The sequence below is a fragment of the Cygnus olor genome, chromosome 15 (assembly GCF_009769625.2).
Source record: "Cygnus olor isolate bCygOlo1 chromosome 15, bCygOlo1.pri.v2, whole genome shotgun sequence".
NCBI lineage: Eukaryota > Metazoa > Chordata > Aves > Anseriformes > Anatidae > Cygnus > Cygnus olor.
In genome coordinates, this window is record NC_049183.1 from 2,978,726 (window position 1) to 2,999,737 (window position 21,012).

General features: G+C 35.0%; 1 protein-coding gene across 32 annotated transcripts in view; it reads left to right on the forward strand.

Annotated features, from left to right (window-relative positions):
* Positions 1-21,012, forward strand: part of RBFOX1 (RNA binding fox-1 homolog 1) — an 861,472-nt gene that overhangs the window by 632,073 nt on the left and 208,387 nt on the right. Inside the window, exon 1 of one of the 32 annotated variants that reach the window (XM_040574393.1) lies at positions 14,067-14,087. The exons of the other annotated variants lie outside the window; for them this stretch is intronic. The gene's annotated coding sequence lies outside the window, so the exon portion shown is untranslated. Of the gene's footprint in view, positions 1-14,066; positions 14,088-21,012 lie in introns of those variants that run through there. 32 annotated transcript variants of the gene reach the window in all.

Genomic DNA, 21,012 nt, shown 5'->3' on the forward strand with positions numbered 1-21,012 from the left:
TTTTTTTTCTTTTGGTCCATATACAGCATGCACTAATCACTAATCTGCAATTATCACATGAAATTTTTGATAATGCAATGTCAATGCTATTTATTTTATAATAGAAACTTCCCTTTTCTTCTCTATTCTACTCCCATAAAGGTCTTATTCAATGTATTCAGTCATTATAAGTCGTAAGGAATTAAAAGTGTATTTATTAAATCTGTGAATGACAAGTACAGAAGCCTTTAGTTTAGGTTGGTTATTAGGAAAAACTTCTTTAATGAAAGGGTTGTGAGGCATTGGAATGGACTGCCCAGGGAAGTGGTTGAGTCACCATCCCTGGAGGTCTTTAAGAGACGTTTAGATGTAGAGCTTAGTGATATGGTTTAGTGGCGGACTTGTTAGTGTTAGGTCAGAGGTTGGACTAGGTGATCTTGGAGGTCTTTTCCAACCTAGATGATTCTGTGAACCAGAGAAGGAGCAAGACCTAAAAAGAAAAGTCTGGAACAGCAGAAATAGGATGATTGCTAATACAAATCCTGAGATACAGCCTTCTGTTACAAAGTGGGATCTCATCAGCTGGAAGTGACAGAGGTGTTTCAACCATGTCTGCTTTATGGAAGTAGAATAACTGTCTGTGATATGGATATCTAAAAATAATGTGATGCATCAATGCTTTATTATAGAGATACAAGTTTCTACAGTATTGAGTACAAATATGGCAATTCATTATCATGAAAGGTAGACATAGAATATATGCAGATACCACCTGGGATGAAAGGAATGGAGAAATGATCATATTAGAGAAGAGCTTGGAATGTTTAGTCAGGCAAAAAAATATATATATATGTTTACTCTGAGTACGTTGGGTTAAACAGCAGGGACGTGGACAGCATCTTAAGCTAAAAAGCTTATCTTTATTGGCATAGAGATAAATAGGTATATGCTGTCCATCATAATTTGAGAGGAAATCTTAAAGAACCATTAAATAGTCACATCAGTGAGTAACAGGATTCCAGGCTAAGCATGGACTGGGGGAGGTGAAACAGTTACCAAATTTTAGGAGTAATAAACTGAACTTAAGTAAGTAAGAATTACACTGTGTAGTGGACTCACAGGAGTTACTTTCAAATTCTGCTTTCTTTCCAAGAAAAGTCAAAGTCACAGATGCTCTGGCATTCTCAACTGCCAAAATTCCTGCAGTTGATAGGATTAACCTGCTAAATTTGTGTGTGAATAATAAGAAATAAACAGACTTCTCATCCATATTCAGTAATGCACACTTGTTACTACCTTTTCTTGGTGATAGTGATACTCTTCCTGAAACACATCTTTTATATCTGGAAACCACAGAAAATTCTTTGAAACTTACAGTGTTTGGACAACCAGTTTCCTCTGTATAGTCTCCTTGGCTGCTTTGAGTCTTTGAAGGTACACCAGTTTGTTCTGTGATGCTGTCTGTAAGGTCTGGAGTTCCATATAAATTTAAATAGCCTATCTATTTATGTGATAAAGGAATTATGTTTTGGATCAGTATAAAAGAAAATGACATCTAGTCTTTGTCAAGTTATCTTATTTCACTGGAAGGTTAATTGGAAATGCAGCTCGCACAGTGTGGTGAGGTGGAAAAAAAGTGACCACAGTCATTGCATGCAGTACACATTTACCTTTTTTTTTTTTTTTTTTTTTTTTTTTTTACCATTTACGGACAATTGAACTGACACATTGTGCAGCAAATGGATAGTGGCCACATCTTGCTGTGCATACTGTCAAATTCATATATTTTTTAAATTGCTAGTAAGTGCGAAAAAATTATATTTTGAAAATATACTAAATTTCAAATTTAACACTATATAAATAGTTCTGCTGCTTGCAGAATCAACTATATGTATAAATTTTTTGCATGTAAAATCATATTTGTAATTCACTTTTCAAGAACACATTTTGCAAAAAAAATAATTTCAGAATTGAAATCTCAGTGAAGAGATGCCTTAGTGCCTTTTCTATCATTGGAGTTAAATCTTGTACAGCTGTGTTTACATTATTAATGCATGCATCAGTAAATTAATAATATTTTCAGAAGTATAATACAGTACACTGAAAAATCAGCAACTCCAGACCAAATGGATCTCTGATGGTTCTGTTTATGACTCATTACCGTCAAGAGAAATAAATTTTGAAAAAAAAAATCCAACTTGATTCCATGTGATCTTCAAGATTTTGTAGGACCACTTCTGATAATATTCCTTCACAGAAGTCTTCCTGTGGTTTTAAAGAAGGTTCCAGTGAGTAAGAACTCTGGAACTTAGCCTTGTGTAAATAAATTTTCATATCCTTGTGAGTATTACTTTTAGGAAGCTTGAAGTTACCCTGTATGGCAGACCCTCTCCCAGTTTCATTTTGCACATTGCTGTCTATATGATTGCCTTCCAGCTGTAGTGTTTACACCTTCTTATATATTCTCTCTCTATATTAATGAAAATCATCACTAAATCAAAAAGAAATGTGCCCTTTTCTTTTCAGGATAAATAGAAGCATCTTTATTTCACCTGTTTTATCAGGCTGAAACCTTTCATGGCACTCTTAAATAGTCATTATTTTTTTATCTGCCTTGAATTTTGGTCACTCAAGTTACATAATGTACTGCCAATGCAACTGCTTGACAGTTCATATGAACTGAAAGTATTCTATCATATTTTCATTATTATATCTAGATCCATGCTTATCTCAGAAGTGAGGCAAGGTGAATTTGCATGTGTAAGTGTATGGAGATATTTGTAGGGATACAAGGAAAAGGTTGAAATGCTGCTAGGAAGATAAATAGGAATTAATAGTTGCCTTTTTTTTTTTTTGTCTTTCCCTTCAAATTAAAAAAGTGTTGGTATTTTGGATGATTGTGGCATCAGCTTATTTAAACTATTAATAATTTTAAAAAGAAAATTAATTTTAAAAACAACAACTTTCTGTGGATGATATTAAAAATGGAGAACTGTGAAAGGATAGCTAGAAATGAAAAACTTTACCAACTACAAAAAATAAAATTATTGTCAAGCAGTTTGGTCTGTGCTGGTGGTTATCTTTACTGAGTTTTATGTGCTGGTAGAATACCTCTTGGACACAAAATAGGCTCAAATATTTTGTTAATTTAACATCTATGACAACTTCCTGCAGTCTAAATACATTATTTCTGGAGGAACCACTCTAAGACATCCATTTAATCTCTCCTTTTGAACTGTTGTGTATAGGTGTTCCCTCTGCAGAATATATTTGAATCTCGGATATTGTTATATTCTATATTCACATTCCAATATTTTACTGGCATTTTATTCAACTGATACTATGAGGTTCCTGTATAAGTATGTACAAAATTGTTGTTACTTCACTTCTGATCACAACATTTTGAGTAGTCTTGACTTACTCTTGAGCAGTCATACAGAATGTTCCATGTGGTATGGCAGCCAAGTAAGAATTTAAGATTTTCATTATTAAGCTTGGCCAAGTATAAATAAAGGTTTTGGTAACTTTTTAGTATTAGGATACTGTAATGTAATATATTATAACAATTTTTAGACTGATTCATGACTTTTAAATATATTTGAAAATTAAGAATGTGAGGAAATATTAAAAAGAATCTCAGGAAAAATACAATTTTAAGAAATTTAAATTAATTTTCAAATCCGTTGCAACTCCATTACGACATAAGAGTGAAAGTTCTGAATGAAGGATGGTACAACAGGACTGCACAATGGCAGTGCCTCTTTGTCATACCTAGTTAATTTAGTGTTACTCTCTAAGAAGTCAGATGTCTTTTCTGGGCATCCTGTCAGGCTGAAGTGAAGATTTCCTATCAAATAAATAAATTACAATTTTCATGGAAACAGGTATTACCTAAAATATAGATGGGAAGGAGATCTTTGCAGTCAGTAGTGCTGTCCATCTAATTTCTGGTAACTCTTACCATTGAGCCCTCTTGTTGCTAGCCTATTTTTTTTCTTAAATTTCTAAGAAGGTAGTGACCAATGTCACAGCACTGTAATCATGTAAGATGTATTTTATGTGGTGCTTAAAACCTTTGCTACGTTTCCCTTAACTTGTTCATGTGCACTTAGGCAAATTTTGCAGCGTTAAGACGGGCTCACCATGTGTATGTGACATGGTCACAGTGACTTAGAATATAAAGCTGAATTAAGTCAGTCTCTCTGAATACAAGGAAAATACATATGTACCAGTTAAACTTATCAGATCGATGTGGAACATCTTTCTGGCTAATTCTGCAGGGTTATTTTAATTGTAGTCCATTTCCTGGTGTTATTGTTTTAAACTAACGCATCTTTCACCTCTACCTGTGGCATTTTCACCAGTACCACCTGAAATCTGTAAGTTAACTTTTCCTAATAATTCAATATCAGCTTTAAGATGTATTAACTATAAATTATTGTGCTGTCAAAAATTGTGGTGCCCAATTAGAGAACTCAAAAGTGATTTTAATTACTTCTGTAATTCTTCTAAACTCAGTGTAAAATAAATTACTACTTAGAAAAAATATATATTGGTGTAATATATCATATGCAGAGATTGTATACAGAGAAAGTATAGGATGGATGAATGCTATGCTGCTTACCCTGAAGTATTCCGTAAAAAATATGAAAAAAAAAAATGTAGAGGGAAAAACCTACTCATACATCAAGCAAAAATCAGTCTTTGTCCTTTGCCACAGAGATTTTCAAATATACAGGAACTGTTCTAGATAAGAATTCCACAACTAACTTGATGTCCATTATATATAGATAAAATTGTAGTAGATTTTCATTCCTTGAGCTATAAATAATAGATATTTTAGATATAGATAATTAGATATTTACATAGTAAGTTGATGATCAAAGCTATTTTGGGGCAGCATAGTCCTTAAAGAATGTTTTTGTCAACAAATCCTTTCTGTTATTAATAGGGATTTTCAGATAAACATATGCTTGTTGGAACTTTACAAGGAGTTGCAGCTACAAAATGAAGCTATTTATTGATCGCAACTGTTTTTTTCTTCCCTTGACTCAGTGCCCTGTCTGTGAAGTGAAAGTGCTGACTGCTGCACACTGCTGATTGCAGATTTTTGACAGCAAAGACCTGACTCTTCTCTAATCCATGTAGCTCTATTGTACAAATTACAAAGCTTAAGTGACAGACCTGTTTTGTATTCCAAGAACTGCAACATACCTGTCATCAGATAGAAGCAAGAATGCACAAGTCATCACTTTACTTTGGAAGCAGAACAGATGATTGAAATTATTTCTTACTACTAACTAATTCCCCTTTTAGTAGAGATAAGCTGCTTTGTTCAGCTGTAAATGAAACATTAGGGTATTAGCTGTCAAGGCAGAAGTATTGAAGCAGCTAAGACTTTATCAACAGTAGTAGCATTTTGGGCAATAAATTGTTTTGTTGTGCAGAATACTAATCTCCAGAGGTACAAAGAAACAAAAGCTCATTAAGGTAAATGCTTAAAGCATGCACAAAATAAATTAAATAAAAGACAAAGGCTTATTACCTTTGTTTTGGGGATAGATGAAACATTTGCACTTTTTCATCTCTGCATAGCATTGAAGAATTATGTGCTACTGTTATTAAAAAGATGCATTTGTAGTCTTGTAGAATGCTTTCTGAATATATTCAAGGGACAAATACATTTTGAAATATCAACAGAGCTGTAGTAAGTGATGCTTTTTTGGAAATTGTTTTGTTTTCCTCTGAGTAAAATTAGGTATCTGCACGTTGTCCTGTACTTAGCATTCATCAGATTAATAGGATAGCATTATTAAGTGAATGTCTGAAATAGAAAAGAATAAATGTCTGCATTGCACGAAGTACTTTTACCAGTGTATACACCTACACTATATTTCTAAGGTTTTGTAGTTAAGAGCAAAATGATGACGGAAGGAGAGGAACTGTGTCACTGCTAGGGACTGCAACTAAAGAAAAAAAAACATATTTGGAATGAAATACAGCTCTGTACGCCAAGGATGGACATAAATTTGCTATCAGAAACAATGGAATAGGAAGTAAGTAAAAGTGTGTGTGTTTGTGTGTGTGTGTGTGAGAGAGAATTAAAGACAGCACAGCTTGGAAGGAGACACAGGGAGATATTGTATTCCATTATTACTTGTTAGAAGTAGCATTGTAGAAAACTATAAAATATTTTTAACACTTAATGCAAAGAACAAAAATATGTAGAAAACTGAAATTTGGAAAAATTGAAAAATGAAAATTACACAATTCTGCTAACAGGGGGCACAAACATCTTCAAAATTTTCTCAGCAGTGTCTAGGATTTGGAAACACTAAAAAAGACACCTTTGCTTTCTACCCTGTAACTTATGTACAAAAGATGCTTTAGAAAGAATCTAGTAAAAAAAATGCGTATAGTAAAAGGCAGTATACTGAAGCTCTTGTTTATTAACGGCTTTCAGTAGATAGGAAACCATAGACACCTCTTGGGGCGATTAGATAAAGCAAAGTACTGAAGCCTGGTAGCTGTATTTTACCAAGAGTTTAACTACTGCTGTCAGTCACTGGATCATTGTTCAATGATGGACAAATAATTTTTGAGCTGCAATCTTTGTTCTTGTTGTCTGTGATATCGGCCCACCTGTATAATATGTTTGATGGTATGGACATAAGCATGCTACTAGTCAGCACTGTTTGGTATTGGCTAATACTGAAGTTAATGAAGTTATTTCTTCATTCGGGGTAGTTGTGTTCACCTGAGGGGAAAAAATATGTTTTTTTTCAGACTCACAGCATGGCTGAGGCTGGAGGCCCCCCTGGGCCTGTCTGCCGCAGCAGGGCCACCCCAAGCAGGGGGCCCAGGCCTGTGTCCAGGCAGCTTTGGGAGGTCTCCAAGGAGGAGACTCCACAGCCTCTGTGGGAAACCTGTGCCAGGGCTCTTGCACCTGCACAGCACAGAAGTGTCTCCTGGTGTTCAGAGGGAGCCTCCTGTGCTCTGGTTTGTGCCCACTGCCTCTGGGCCTGGCCCTGGGCACCGCTGAGCAGAGCCTAGCTCCGCCCCGTTTGTTTTGTTGGGGCAGGGATTCACTGATGCTTTATTTTACCATGTTATGTTGCTAGCTATAAAGAACATTAATAGTTTTTGCAAATATTTTATATGGCAAAAAGAAAAAGAATCTAAACTTGATTTAAAACTTTAGGTTTAATCTGGAGAACTCAGATTTAAGAATATAAATCTGTTGGGTGCTGGTGTGTACCTTGTTCAGTCCTACTTTAGCGACCTGGAACAGCAGGAACCTTTAGGCTGTTGTTTTACTCCAAATGCTGTATCAGATCAAATGAATCCTAGCATAAATTTGGCACTTACTGAAGGGCTTGTTTCTAATCTGAAAATAGTGCCAAGTCAGAAGTCTTATACAATTGCTAGAGTTACATTGCTGAGGAATGTGAGAAGTCCAAAGGTAAATTGTCAGAAGACAAAAGCAGCAGGACTTCGGACTTCTGTTTTGAGCTTCACTGTATTTTCCTTATCTTTCGGGAAAATTTTTGTTTTCTTAGATGTCTCACCAGTTAGGTTTCTGATTTATGTTCAGAAGCTTGGTTTTGAGACATGGTGTATGCTTCAGAAAAAAAAAAAAAACAGTCTGACTGCAGAAATTTAAGTAATGTTTGGAACGGATAATTTCAACCTATCTGTATTTTTATTTTATTGATTTGTAATATGGTGCTAATAGAGGGAATGTACTGTCTAAGAGTAGGATCTTATTGCTGCTTTTATTAAACTAGGATTATAATTTGTTGCTGTCTGAACTCATCCCTGGGATACTCTCATTCATAGTTATACTCAAGCTAAATTTCAGCTCATTAAGAGAAAAACAAAGCAACTTTTATATTATCTTGATCAGCAAATGAACAAGAGCTTGAATATAATTTCTAAAATGCATGGATTGGCTTTTAAGTGCTATAACTATTACACCATGCTGTGAATATGCCCAAACTGAACTGTTATCCAAGTCCAAAGTGTCAATGGAACAGCAACGTGAAGATTCACTCACATTAGTGAGCATGTCCAGTCATTTGTATTAGTTGACGAAGTTGATTATTTTATAAATTGTTTTTCTAAGTAGCATGTTTTCACAGTTCCACGAGTATTTAAAAGTCCTGTCACTAAGATGAGTTAATAGAGCTGTTGTTAAGAAGCTGGTAGATCACAAGTAAATTACTTGATGTAATTTAAATAATTCAAGCGTTTATGGTTTCATTTATTGATTTATTTTGATATTTTTATTAACCAAAAGAGAATACATTTATATGTACAAATAACTAATCGGTTCCTTTGATTGTAGTGAAAGTGATCATGTAGGCCGAACAGAAGCCTTTAGCTTTGGAAACTAGGCGAATGTAGACAGGATGACAGAAGGCAGATATGCAGACATCCAGAAAATATTTAAGAATTTCCTTACTGCCTATCAGTGAGATGGAAGCTGTATTCTTGTGATTGTAGACTATGGAAAACATAGATTTCAGTGACTGAAACTATGACGCTGAATTAATTCTTTACATCACATTAGGGAAGCCAGTGTAGTATAGCATGGATGAATCTGGGCTACAAGCCTTGCCCTTGTTCACTTTCACGTGAACTGGAAAACAGAAATGCCAAGTCTGCATGATATACACAGACTAAGCTTCCTTCCTGGATTACTTAATATTAAATGGTATTTGTAGAGTCACAGAATGCTTTTCTGAATGCGTTTAAAAAACAACAATAGAAATTTGGCATGTCCTAAGTATATTCTGTGAGTTGCTGACATCATAGCCATTGTATCCAGGTTGCTTGTAGGGCTGTAGCAGTTCAAGGGTATTTGGCTGAAGACAGAAGTGTGCTGGAAATGGACGTCAGTAGTATGTGAAATATAGTTTTCAGCCAGGACCATAAGCATGTTCCTGATCTTGAAATGTGAGGTAAAAGCGTCTACTCTAACTTTTGACTGGTATTCTACAGTAATTTTACTCATGTTTTTTGTCTTATTTCAATGCATAAATTCAGTTTTAAATACAGACTTCTTTTGAAATCATGATTGAGGATCCAGGGAGTCTGGGGGTTAGAATTTTAGTACTGCATAGAAAATACTATAAATACGTAGAATTTTAGTACCGCATAGAAATAGTGTGCTAACAGAGTGCAAGGTGCTGATCTGATCTCACTTTGAACTGGCAGATTTAGCCCAAATCAGGCATTCTCTTTCTGTGTCACTCTAATTTTACCCAAGATTAGGTACTTCTGTATTCTCGCAGCTTTCATAAAGTTAGCACACAACAAACGTACAAAGCACACACATGCCCCAAACCTTTTGTTCTAATTGGGTAGAAATATGACCTTATTTGGTAAGGTTTTTACTGCAGGTAATGCAGCAATGGGATAGGAGAACTATAACACCTTGAGATGGCCAAGAAACTTCTGCAGATGCATGCTTTTGCCAACTCACCCGACTGCCACAAGCTAGCACGGTTGTTAAAAACAGCAGTGCTGCCTCAGACAGCTTACTCTGCATTACTCTTTTTCCTGGGCTGCAGAGGTGTCTGTATAGTAGTCCTACAGAGGATTAGATCAGGGACTGAATTCCTGAAATACAGTTGCCCTGGCTGAACATGGTCCAGCAAACCACATCATAAAACGCCAATAATGGTAGTAGGTAATGTTGCTATAAAACGACAATAGTGTTGACACTTTCATGAACTGATATACAGAGGCTACTTACAGATAGATACACGGTTTGGACCTTTGGAAAATGAGACTCAAACTTCATAAACTAAATGCGTCTTCATATATATATCTTTCCTGACAGGAAATTGGTATCTTAAATCTGTGATTTCTGAAACTTTGCTAATTATTGAAATTTTACTATTGATTAGAATGAATGAATTAAAACTAATGTGAGTGCAGCCTTGGGTACTTGAGTGTGCTGGAAATTGTTGCCGTACAAGGCTAGAATTTTCTGTTTAGTACCCACTTCAATGCAGCTCTTCTGTTTGAGCAGTACAAAAGGGAAAGACAAAAAATAGTGAAATTATACACACAACCTGTCAGAAGATTCTTGAAGTGATTGAAACTTTTATAGTGTCTGTACAAGATAGTTAAGGAATGCCTTACACTGTTTCACGAAACAGCTTACTGGGATGTTTACTGATACAGTGTCAAGTGAATGTTTTAGACCCATCCTAATTCCACCCCCCCCCCCTTTTTTTTCCTCATTTTTTTTTTAATGTTTCCTTTTAATGTCAACCCTTTGCCTTTAGTGCTTAGGCTTATATCTCAATGCAGGAGTGATAACTGAAGAAAACAGTGATGATACTTGGCTGAGAAATAGTGTTTTGGTGGCTGCTGAGGCCAGGTATTGCAAATTGTTCTTGGGTTTGGTGGATTTGATACTCTATAATATCTATTTATCCAGTGGCATACTTAATGTCAAACTTAAAAGGAATTTTTCGAGTCCAGTATTGTCCTCTGTGTTCGTTAGCCATTTGCATCCATTGTATAAATTCTCATTGCGGTCTTAACCTCCTTGTCTTTCCTGTCACTGGTGTTTCACTTGCACTGTGGTGTAAAGACTTAACTTTGCCAGCCAGAAGAGAGAAAAATGGAGGGGTAGTACTGGAAAAGTGTAATATTGTTTTGCTCATATGGCTTCTGGATAAATCCTTGAATTACTGTATTGAAGATGCTTGAAATTTTACAGTCTTTGCTGACAGGAGAACTCGGAGAATCTATCAGCCCTGCACAGTGGATGGGCCACATTCCTCAAATAATCCAGTCAATTAAAAATTGATTTTTGTTCTAGGCAGCATGGTGGTAATGTAGTGGGGTGACAGTGTATGCATTACCAACAGAGCTCACATCAGTTAAGTGATATTTAGGTGATCTTCTGTCATGGGAGAAAGTAGTGAGGTTGATGATCTTTGCTACTGAAGAAGCTAAATTGAAGTGTCACATACCAGAATTGCATTTTATTTCTAATATGTTGGCCTGCCATCCTGGGAGAAGCTATGTGAAGTCTGTGAATACAAAGGGACAAAAGTGCTAAATCTAGCAGAAGCAGAATGGTTTGGGGAAGATTAAACTATAACATGGCTTTTAGACCCTTCAAGTAAAAGCATTTAAAGAAATTGGATCTTGAACCCCTGTTGCTAGACCTTTTGTCTCCTACCTTTCTCCTTTTTCCCTGACTGAAGATCTAAGGTAAATGAAATACATATATGCTCTAAATCGCACCGTTCTTGTTTAGTTAAAGAAAAAGAGGTTATAATGCCAATGAAAAGTTAGAGGGGGAGAAAAAAACAACAATAACTTAAGGTAGTTGAATCAAGAACAACAACAACAAAGCCTAAAATTGTTCATTGAAAAGTCTATTTCAGACTTGCAAGATCCTGGTTTACAGAATGTAAAGAGGTATCTTTTTCTAATATTGGAAGCATGTGGAAACGTGCAGTCATGCAAATTGGACTGTATTCTGAATACGTACCATAAACCTATGTAGAGTTTTTTCTGAAGAGACATGGTACCAGCTCACAAATCTGAAATTAATCTGGCCTATTCGTTAAAGCATCTAGCCTTAATGGTAGCTTTGCAAACCTTACAACAGAAGAGAAACATGCAAGACTTACATGAAATTTCTATTAACGATAGGAAGCTGAGGTCGCATCTACTTTTGGTTAAGAGACATTATAGTCAAATACCACGACACTGGAAATCTAATTTATTATTTATTTTAAAGAGGATGAATGTTTTTCCTTCCAGCAAAACAGGTGTAGAATGTCGTGGTGCACCTGTGCTCCACCTGAAAGGTGGCTGTATTTAAGGCGTGGATCAAGTGATGCACGTATGTTTCATCAGACCTGTCAGGGGTTTTGTGAAGTTCAGTTTCTTAATGTCTGTAAAGAGTTTCATAGTCCTCAGCTGAAAGGCGTTGGAGAAAATTAGTGGTCTTGTTATTTAAAGGTTAGGACCTAATCTAAAATGGATTATTGTTATATCTCTGCTTACCAAAATACTCTATCCCAGTGGCCTTTTGACAACCCAGTGACATACATCTCATCTTGGATTAGCTTTCAGCATACAGAATAAGTTGTTTGTAAAATGAATGTATCGGAGATTTATTGGAATGGTGAGCAATGGCTGGCAAGGTAATTCAGTATCTGTGGTCCTAAAGTAGTCTCATGCATTTCTGAATGCAGCTTGGTAAAAATGTTTGTCATCTCAGAACCAAATAATGTAGAGATGGTGTCTTATAAATCTAAGAATTTATATTGTTTTCAGTGTAAGAGATGGGGAAAAAATGGTGACAGTTGGCCATTAGTACAAGTATTTCTTAACCTTGTCTTTTGTTTTAACTTAAATTTTAATAAGTTAAGTCTTCAGTAAAAGATGATCTTATCTGTGTCGATAATTTTGCTTTGTTAGTTTATTCCTCTACTCTATAAAAAGAAAATAAATAGCAAGTGCTTTTTGAAGGTTATTATTGGAGTAAGTGTTGCTGGGTTTTAGTGCTTTGGGGATGAGGAAAAAAAAAAAGGAGAGGTTTCTGGGCTTCAAAACTCTACAGCATGATTTGAATACAAGTGGCTAACTGTGATAAGTATGTTAGGCTCCCTTTCGTTAATTACAGTATGTCAAATGAGACTAATTTGACAGCTATCGTCTCAAAATATGCTAAATACTTCCTACAGTATTACTTTGAGAAGTCCCATTCCCTTTCCCCCATGTGAATACTTTCTGATAGGACATTATAATTTAGAGGCTCTGCACCAAAAGCAAATAATATCTGATTACCTACTTGTTCTGCGTTTAGTTTTGAATGATTTCTGTCTACTAATGATTAAATGGAAAAGATTTTACCAGTCCTTGACAGAGGCAAGGAAAATATGTGGGAAGATGCTTTCTCTAAAATTTCTTTTTAAAATGTTTTTTAATATATTTTTTGTGTACAGGTGTCAATTTACTTTATCTATTGCTGTGAGTGACAGTTAAGTTTATGGTAAATACAAAATCTTAATTTTATTCCAGGTTTAATTGTGATATGGATTGTATTTTTTAAATTGTGTTTACTGTTTTTTCCCCCCACTAGAATAGTGAAAAACAAGCTGACTACTAATTTCAGGAGAAAAGCTGGGCATTGTAGTTATCGCAATATGATTGTATCTGATACTACAAAAATACCGATTGATGTTTTGTAAAATATAAGAAACGACCTGCTTTCATGGTAACTTGACATTCCTGTTTCCTGAGTAGTTTAAGAAGTTACTACATCAGAACTTTTCATACAAAAAGCACTGGAGTTGTAGTAACTTTTCTTTTATGGCATTATTGTAGTTTTATCCAAATTCCACCAGGTGCTGCCAAAGAACATACAGCCAAAGCAAAGTTTATAGCTTAAGTGCGAGTTGCTTTGAACATGTGTGCACACTGTCATGAAAACAGCCATTAAATGATATTTCAGAAACAGGAAACAACAGGAACATCTTCCCCCACATGTTTAGGAGCATACTTCTTTTCTTAGTAACTAAAGATTGGGAATGAAAAATCTGTCGGTGACATCACTCATGTTCTTAGAAATGCACTTTTTCTTATGACACAAAGCAGTTCCATTATAAGATGTATGTGAATAATAATGAAGAAAATCTATAATTGTTAAAACCATGTAAGTATTTTATTACATTGCTCCTTTCTGTTTGGGTGATTTATTTTTTTTTTTTCTTGTAATGTGTTCAAACTGCTACAGTTTTAATATATTTGAATTTCCTTTTCATTCCAACAACCAAGGTTGCCATAGATGCTTTATTTTTGGTAACTTTTGTCAAGATGTTTCTTTCCTTTGTTTGCTTTTTGTCTTGCTGAGTCAGGAGCTTTGTATATCACAAGTCAGCTCTGTTTCAGGTTTTTCCAGGAAGAAAATTTGTTTCCAAAAGCCAAGGTTTGCTTGAGGTAATAAGAGCCCCAAACTTGTGACTGATCACAACAGTGCAGTGCAAAATGCTCAGTCAAACAGCACTCATAGCAGCAGGAATCAATTCAGAGTCTTGGCGCAGAGCAGTTTCTATCCTGCCTCCCTGGTGAGTTCAGCCATTGTGCTTTTGACATGAAAAGCAATGTGCATTTTAATTGCAATACTAATTTTTGAACTGTTGCTCAAGTATTACTGTGATTTAAGTAAAAAAAAAAAAAAAAAAAAGACTGGATCATGGACAGTACAGTATCGGTTGCCAGGAAAGGTGTAACCAGTATCTGCTAGTGTTGGGGATGCAAGAAAAAATTATTAGCTGTAATTAGCTGCATTTAGCTACTGCATTGAACAGTGAACTTTTAGGGATTAGCCCTGTAGCAAGTAAGCAGTAATCACGCATGGTAGCATTAAATTCTATAAATGTTATTTTGCTTTGTGCTTTGTATAACTAAAGCCTTGAATTTATTGCCATGCACAAATAGTTTCTGTTTGAATGTTTATTGAATGTTTAACCGCAAAAATGAAATAAAAAGATTCTTTGTGGGGTTAGCCTGGCATAATCAGCGTGGATTGAAAAGATAAGTGTGGTGATGGGAAGAGGAAAGAAAGAATTGAAATGTAGCAGTTACTTTAAGCAGAAATGTGGCTGCAACTAAGTCTGCACAAAGAAAGTCCTTGCTTCTAAGAAATCCATGGCAGTGACTTCACCTGGCAGTATTTAATTAATTATTTACTGAGCATTATGTTTGCCTTCCCTTCGGATGTGATCTTTCTCATCCTGCCTCCCTCCCTCCACCAAAAAGTACCAATTTCTTATTTGAATGTAGAATGTTTTAGTTATTGTAAATATAGATATCAAAAAATGTTAATGTACGAGTACTTTGTTTCTTAAAGCATGTATATAATGGTGCTCAGCATCGCTATAGCTTTCCTGCATTCCCATTTTATTGCCATCCAAATCCGTTTGACAGAGAGGGAGGAAAGGGAAAAGAGGAAAGACAAATTATCTTACCATTGTAAGATTAGATCAACACTTAAGGCAGTGGGTTGTAATACAGATGCTGTGATCAGGTGCTCATAGCCAAAATACTCACAGTCCTTGTGCTATTCTAATCAAAGGTACTGAAGATCGAGCAGTTCTCTGATGTGGTCTTATCAGTCTGAATATAATGTAAATCCTGTTACAGCAGCTTTGTCCGATCTGCCTGTAGCTTTGTTCTGAACCTTTCAGTAACAGTTCACTGAAGCAGAAAGAGTCCTGTGAATTGATATTATAAACCTGCATGGTTGCTTTATTCATTGTTGAAGCAACAGAATCTAACAGAAGTATTTATTTTAGTGGATTGAGGATAACTTTTTTTTTTTTTTAATTTATTTTATTGGTATGAGAGGGGGAAAATGTTCCAAATGTAAAAGAGAAGAAGCTAATACTATAATCATAGCCATACCATTTGAAGCAAAATCCCATTGAAAGATAATGCACAGTACTGCATGTTTAGTTTATTTTACACGTTCAGGGAGATTGTTGAAATCCCAAAGTGTTGTTTTTTTTCCTGCTGATGTAAAAAAGAAATAATCATGTGAAACTACTATAACCAGGAAATAATAGTCATGTGAAATAAAAGCTTCTCATAATGCACTTAGTCTTCCCAGACGTACGTATTTTTCTAAGCACCACCTACCTGCTCCCTTTAGGACTAAAAGGAGCCTGAGAAGTTCAAGGTTGTATTGTATTCAGTTTCTTGCTGGTGGGCATTCCTTATTGAAACTTAAGAGTGTGAAATTTCTCTTTAGTCTCACTGCTTTGATATGGTATTTGCCTAATAATCAAACAAATTGAAGTGTGGAAAAAAATGATAAAACTTCAATGTCTTAAAATTAAGAGGCTGAAATACTAAATTGAGTTGATCTGAAATATTAAATTGAGTTGATAAAAATATATTATGGTGCCATTTTGACCCTTATCCTTGAAAATCAGTTTTTATGTTGTGCATCAATAAGAAATATTACAACTTTGAGAATCTGAAAGGAGATGTACACTATTTGAACTTTTAAACTGCCATGTAATCAAAAAAGGAAAAAATTAGCTTTAACATATAAAGATTTGCTGCAGAGATTTAATGGGAATTTGTGAATCATGTAGGTATGGAAGTTTAACCTGTTTTTACCTGTTTTTTACCTGTTTTTACCTGATTGATAAATGAGTTCTGTTTCTTAAGATACATTTTCTCATGTGTGTGGAAAGGAAGATTTAAAAAGTTATTTCCATACCAGTTAAAAAAAAAAAAAAGGAAAAAAAGTTTAAAATAAAAATCTGTCAAAAATGAGAGTTATCTGATAGAAAAGTTTATGTACACTGCTTTTAAAAATTCATGATGAGTTTTTAAAAAAAACGTGATTGCAAAGTTAGGGTAGTAAATAGCTGGTTTGTTTTTGTTAAATATTTTGAATACCTTACGAAAAGGCATACTAAACTCTTACTTTCAACTAAGGGGAAAAAAAGAAGCTTGTCACCTCTTCATCTGAAATTAATAGGTGTAAATATTACTTTAGGGGAGAAGAAATATCGTACTTAAGTTCCATATTTCATATTTGTCTTTCAAATAATTCCATATTCAGAGAAAAGGCAGGCATTATTTTGGTTTTATCTGATAACATAGGTAACCCCAGGCAGGCAGTGATGCACAGTCCTACAGTCAGATCCCCGCTGGAGGAATCCTGTTGCTGTTTGGAGCATCTGCATGAAGGGCAGAGCCTCTGTAGCTCAGTGGAAGAGCAGGATGTGCTCCTATCTCAAAACCTGCAAAGTAAAGTGAGGTTGAAAGCTGTGAAAGAACTGAATTGTAAACAAATTAAAAAGGCTGTTTGTGTTTAAATTATGAGACAGATGTGTGTTAATGAGGGAATTGTACATTTTCGGTACCTTTTTGTGTAGCGTAAGGTATTTTCAGATAGCAGCAGAAATCAGAAAAAGTTCAGGTGGATACAAAAAAAACCAAAACTCTCAGAAGCCTGTGTGTGTGGCAAAAGCTGCATTATAGGATGAAAAGTGAAAGACTTTTCTATTTCAATTTATTTTAATTTTTGTCCAGGTAGAATAGTATGAAAGGCAAAATATTTTTGGTTTATTTCACATATTCTATACAATTTTAGAGTGACAGGAATGCCACTGGTCTTCCTTATGTAGCCATTTCTCTCTGTACATATCAAATAGATATATGTGCTTTTCTAGAATGAGTATGCAGTTATTAATCCTTGACAGAGGTCCCAGAGGTTTCAGTGATAGTATCCGAAACAGTAGGCAGTTTGGATGCAAAATGGGTAACAAATACAGTGAACTGTGAATCTCAGAGGGTAATTAATTACTTTATTATCAATTTAAATTCCAGCTAAACGAGTCAGACAGTTGTAAATACAGTAAAATATAAACAGGAATAAATTGAGTTAATTTTGCAGAATATTAACTTTTTGGTATGTACCCACACCACTCATCTATCCAGATGTTTTGTGTGTTGACCTGAAGACGTACGTTCCTAGATTGTGCAAACATGCTTGTTGTATTAGCAAGATGAATGTTTAACTAATTTAGTAGTTGTCTTCTATCTGTTGTCAGAGTAAGTATTTTCATTGATTTAGAAGGAAAAATAGTGAAGCTCATTTGTTTTCAACACAAGAAAGCTGAATTGTCTCAAGTTAATTTTGTTTTGTTTCATTTGTATTTTCTTTGATATTATGCTTTTTGGATAAAAATTAAATTCTAGGCATTTCTGAAACAATAATAGAAAAATAAGGCATATATAATGTTATGTTTTCTCACCACAACATATGTCTAAAGTTTGAGGAATTTCTTGCAGATCTGTTTTTGTGTTAAATCTTTACTCTGAAGCAATTCCTCCCATTTTCTACTCTGCAGAGCTGTAATATTTGTCCAAGGTTGAGCTGCATTCAACATTTTGTTAACTGAAATGGGAAGTGACAGAGTGACTAACAGAAAATCTCTGTGCCAAAGAAACAAATATTACTTCTTTCTCCCAGGTTACTGTATGTATGCCAGGACGTTGAAAACGTTGAGATTGCAGATGTACAAAGTTTTCATAGTTATCCATGTTCGTTTAATGTGATCAGAATAGACACTTCTGTATCCTGTTGTTCTCTCCTTTAGTATTTGATTGAGATGGTCAAACTTAGAGAATATTGTGGATACTATGAATATATATCTTTTGATGGCAGCTGTCTTCAAAATAATAACATAATAGATAGTTCCCTGCCACATCATTTTGTATTTTTATTACTTTTTATTGCTATTTGTAGAATAATTTAATCAATGAAGCTGGTCAGTACCTGCACACCCAACAAAAACATTTTTCTTTAATGTATTTTGAATGTTTTATGGCAAAACACAAGAAAGCTGTAGTTATCATGCAGGTATAGGAAGCTGAAACTTATCTGAAGAACTGGAGAGGATTCTGCAACACGGGCACAAGAGAGTGTAAATTATTATAGTATAAGATCATATAATATGAATTATTATATAAATTACTATAAATTATTATGGAAAGTATAAAGTATAAATTCTAGTCTTGCAAAAGCACCCAAGACATCCTACTGTCTGCTTTTTAGTCCAGGTTTATGAGATTGTAACTTTGACAGATTAGAGGCAGTAGTGGTTGTGCTGGTTTGAATAGTCCCTATCCTTGGTTGTTTGCTTCCATGCTGTGAGAAGAGAGGAGGTAGGGGATTATAAAGCTGGGGGAAATTACCACAATTTCAGGTGCTCCTTTGCCACATTTGTTCTGGAAGACCTGGGAGCATTGACGTGCAATGATAATTCTGAGACCCCACGCACATGGGGAGAAGAGATGTTAGAGTGTGTATGTCTCATTGTGCCTGCTGTTCTCAGGTCATTCCCCATCTTATTCAGTCAGACAGGGAACAGCATCAATTAATTGGCATTCCCCTCTCTCAACTCTTACGTTTCTATAAACTTGAATGAGGAGGTCTACCCTGCTCTACCTTTTCTTATTCATAGCAGGGAGCATGCATTTTATATGAAGAGTCACCACCTTAGGGAGATAGAGTTTAGCTAAATTGGAAGAAGTCCAGTGGGATTTTTCTTGCTGATCTTTACTTGTGTAAAGGAAACATAGAAGAATTGAGAATTACGTAATGTAGAAGTTTAATACTAAGAAATTGGAAAGCATTAGCTTCCTATCATTCCCTGGCTGTTATTCTAATTTTGGTGCTGAACAAAGTATTGGATATTCTTTGTTCAGTCTAATAAAAAGGAGACCAAAAGCATCCATTTTGTATCAGAGGATTAAAAAAAAAAAAAAAAAAGCTGGTTGTATAGAGTAATATAGAGTGTAAAGCCTTAGTGAGACCAGAAGGCTTCTTATCACAGTGTCATCACATCATTTGCAGATGAGTTAATAGTATTTTTTTCTTTTCTTGCACTTATAGCTCAGGATGGGGAAAATGTTTTGTATTGCTTTATTTTCCTTTTTCTTTTTGACTAGAGAGATAAATGCACCCTAGGCAGAGCATGCTATTAGTCTCACCAAGCAATACTTATATTAAAGACATAACAAGATCCTACTGCAGTATCAACTATTTTTTATTACCCTCATTGTTGCTTGCAAAGGTCATCACATTGCATGTGAATCAAGTTTGGAAAAGAGTATTTGCTTTAGAAGTGGAATTTAAGTCTGAATTAAAGGGGTATGCTGTTGGAACAAGCTAATATAACATATTCCTGAGCTTTCTTTTAACTCTCGTATAAAGTTAATTCAGCACCTTTGTGTGGGGAGATTGTATTCTTCCTTGTCAGAATTGCAGTTGCTTTTGTTTTGTTTCACATTTGAATAATACATTTGATTACCATGGCAAATGTGTTGCAGTGTATGCATGCCTGACTGTAGTGCCTAATTAACTGATGATAACAAGGCAGGATTGCCCTCTTCTCTTTCATAGGCAATCATATACATGACAGTTCTTTTATCTTTCTTCAAAATTGACTTGCTCTCCTGGCCCTTAAGCAGCTCCTGTTTTGTGTGTTTACCTCTGATGTCTTTGCGAGACTGTTAATTTTCTGTGGCATATCCTATCTGCTTGTAATTAACACATCGAACAGCAAAGAAATACTTCTGCTCACAGAATGTGTAATGGAGGAATGCTTTCTTTCAGTAATTATATGGCTTCATTTTAGTGATTTGCATTGACCCGCAAGGATTTTTTTTTAGGCAACATCTACAGTGGTATAGTCCTGTTTAGGTAGGGAAAACAAAGTAAAAAACTAGGTTAATTTTGCTATAGTATATCCACATACGTAATGTAAACTTAGAAGCAGTCAGTAATAAATTTGGTAAAGGGTATGCGTCTAGCAAAGTGAAATTGGAGGTAAACAGTGCTGTCTTGCTTGTATTTAATCCTGAGTCAAAGGCCTGTTCTTATAATTAGAAACTTCAAGAAGCACTTGACCTAATTTAAGGAAGCCCTAAAGTCACATGTATATAAAGCAAATATTTTCCACTGTTGTGTCTTAAGAAAACCGATCTTACATTTCAACTAAATGAGACTAGGATTTCTTTTTTTTTTTTTTTTTGCCCAGACTGAGATTAAAGTTGTAACGAGCTCAAGTTCAAAGAGAGGAAGGTATAAGAGAAAAGGTTGTTAGTTACAGCAATAAAAACAGGGGCAAAAAGAACAGCTTTTCTGAAGGACTCAGGCTGGAATAATAATGATAGAATTGTCTAAATCGATATATCTCTTGTCAGCCTCACGTCTGATGTTTGAATCAGTCAGGCCTTTTCTGCAAGAGCTTTCCTCAGGAATATTGAATTATTTATTATTTGTATCTTTTTTCCTTCCTTTTCTGATGATTTTTTTCTTTTTTTTTCCCCTGACTTAGTAAAATTTGTTTTTTATGCTGCCAGGTTCAACGTTGTCTGCTGTTTGATAAATAGCAGTAATTGGGTGTATAGCAGAAGTCGTGTAAAAATGTATGACTTCAATTACATCTAGAACAATTTTTTCTT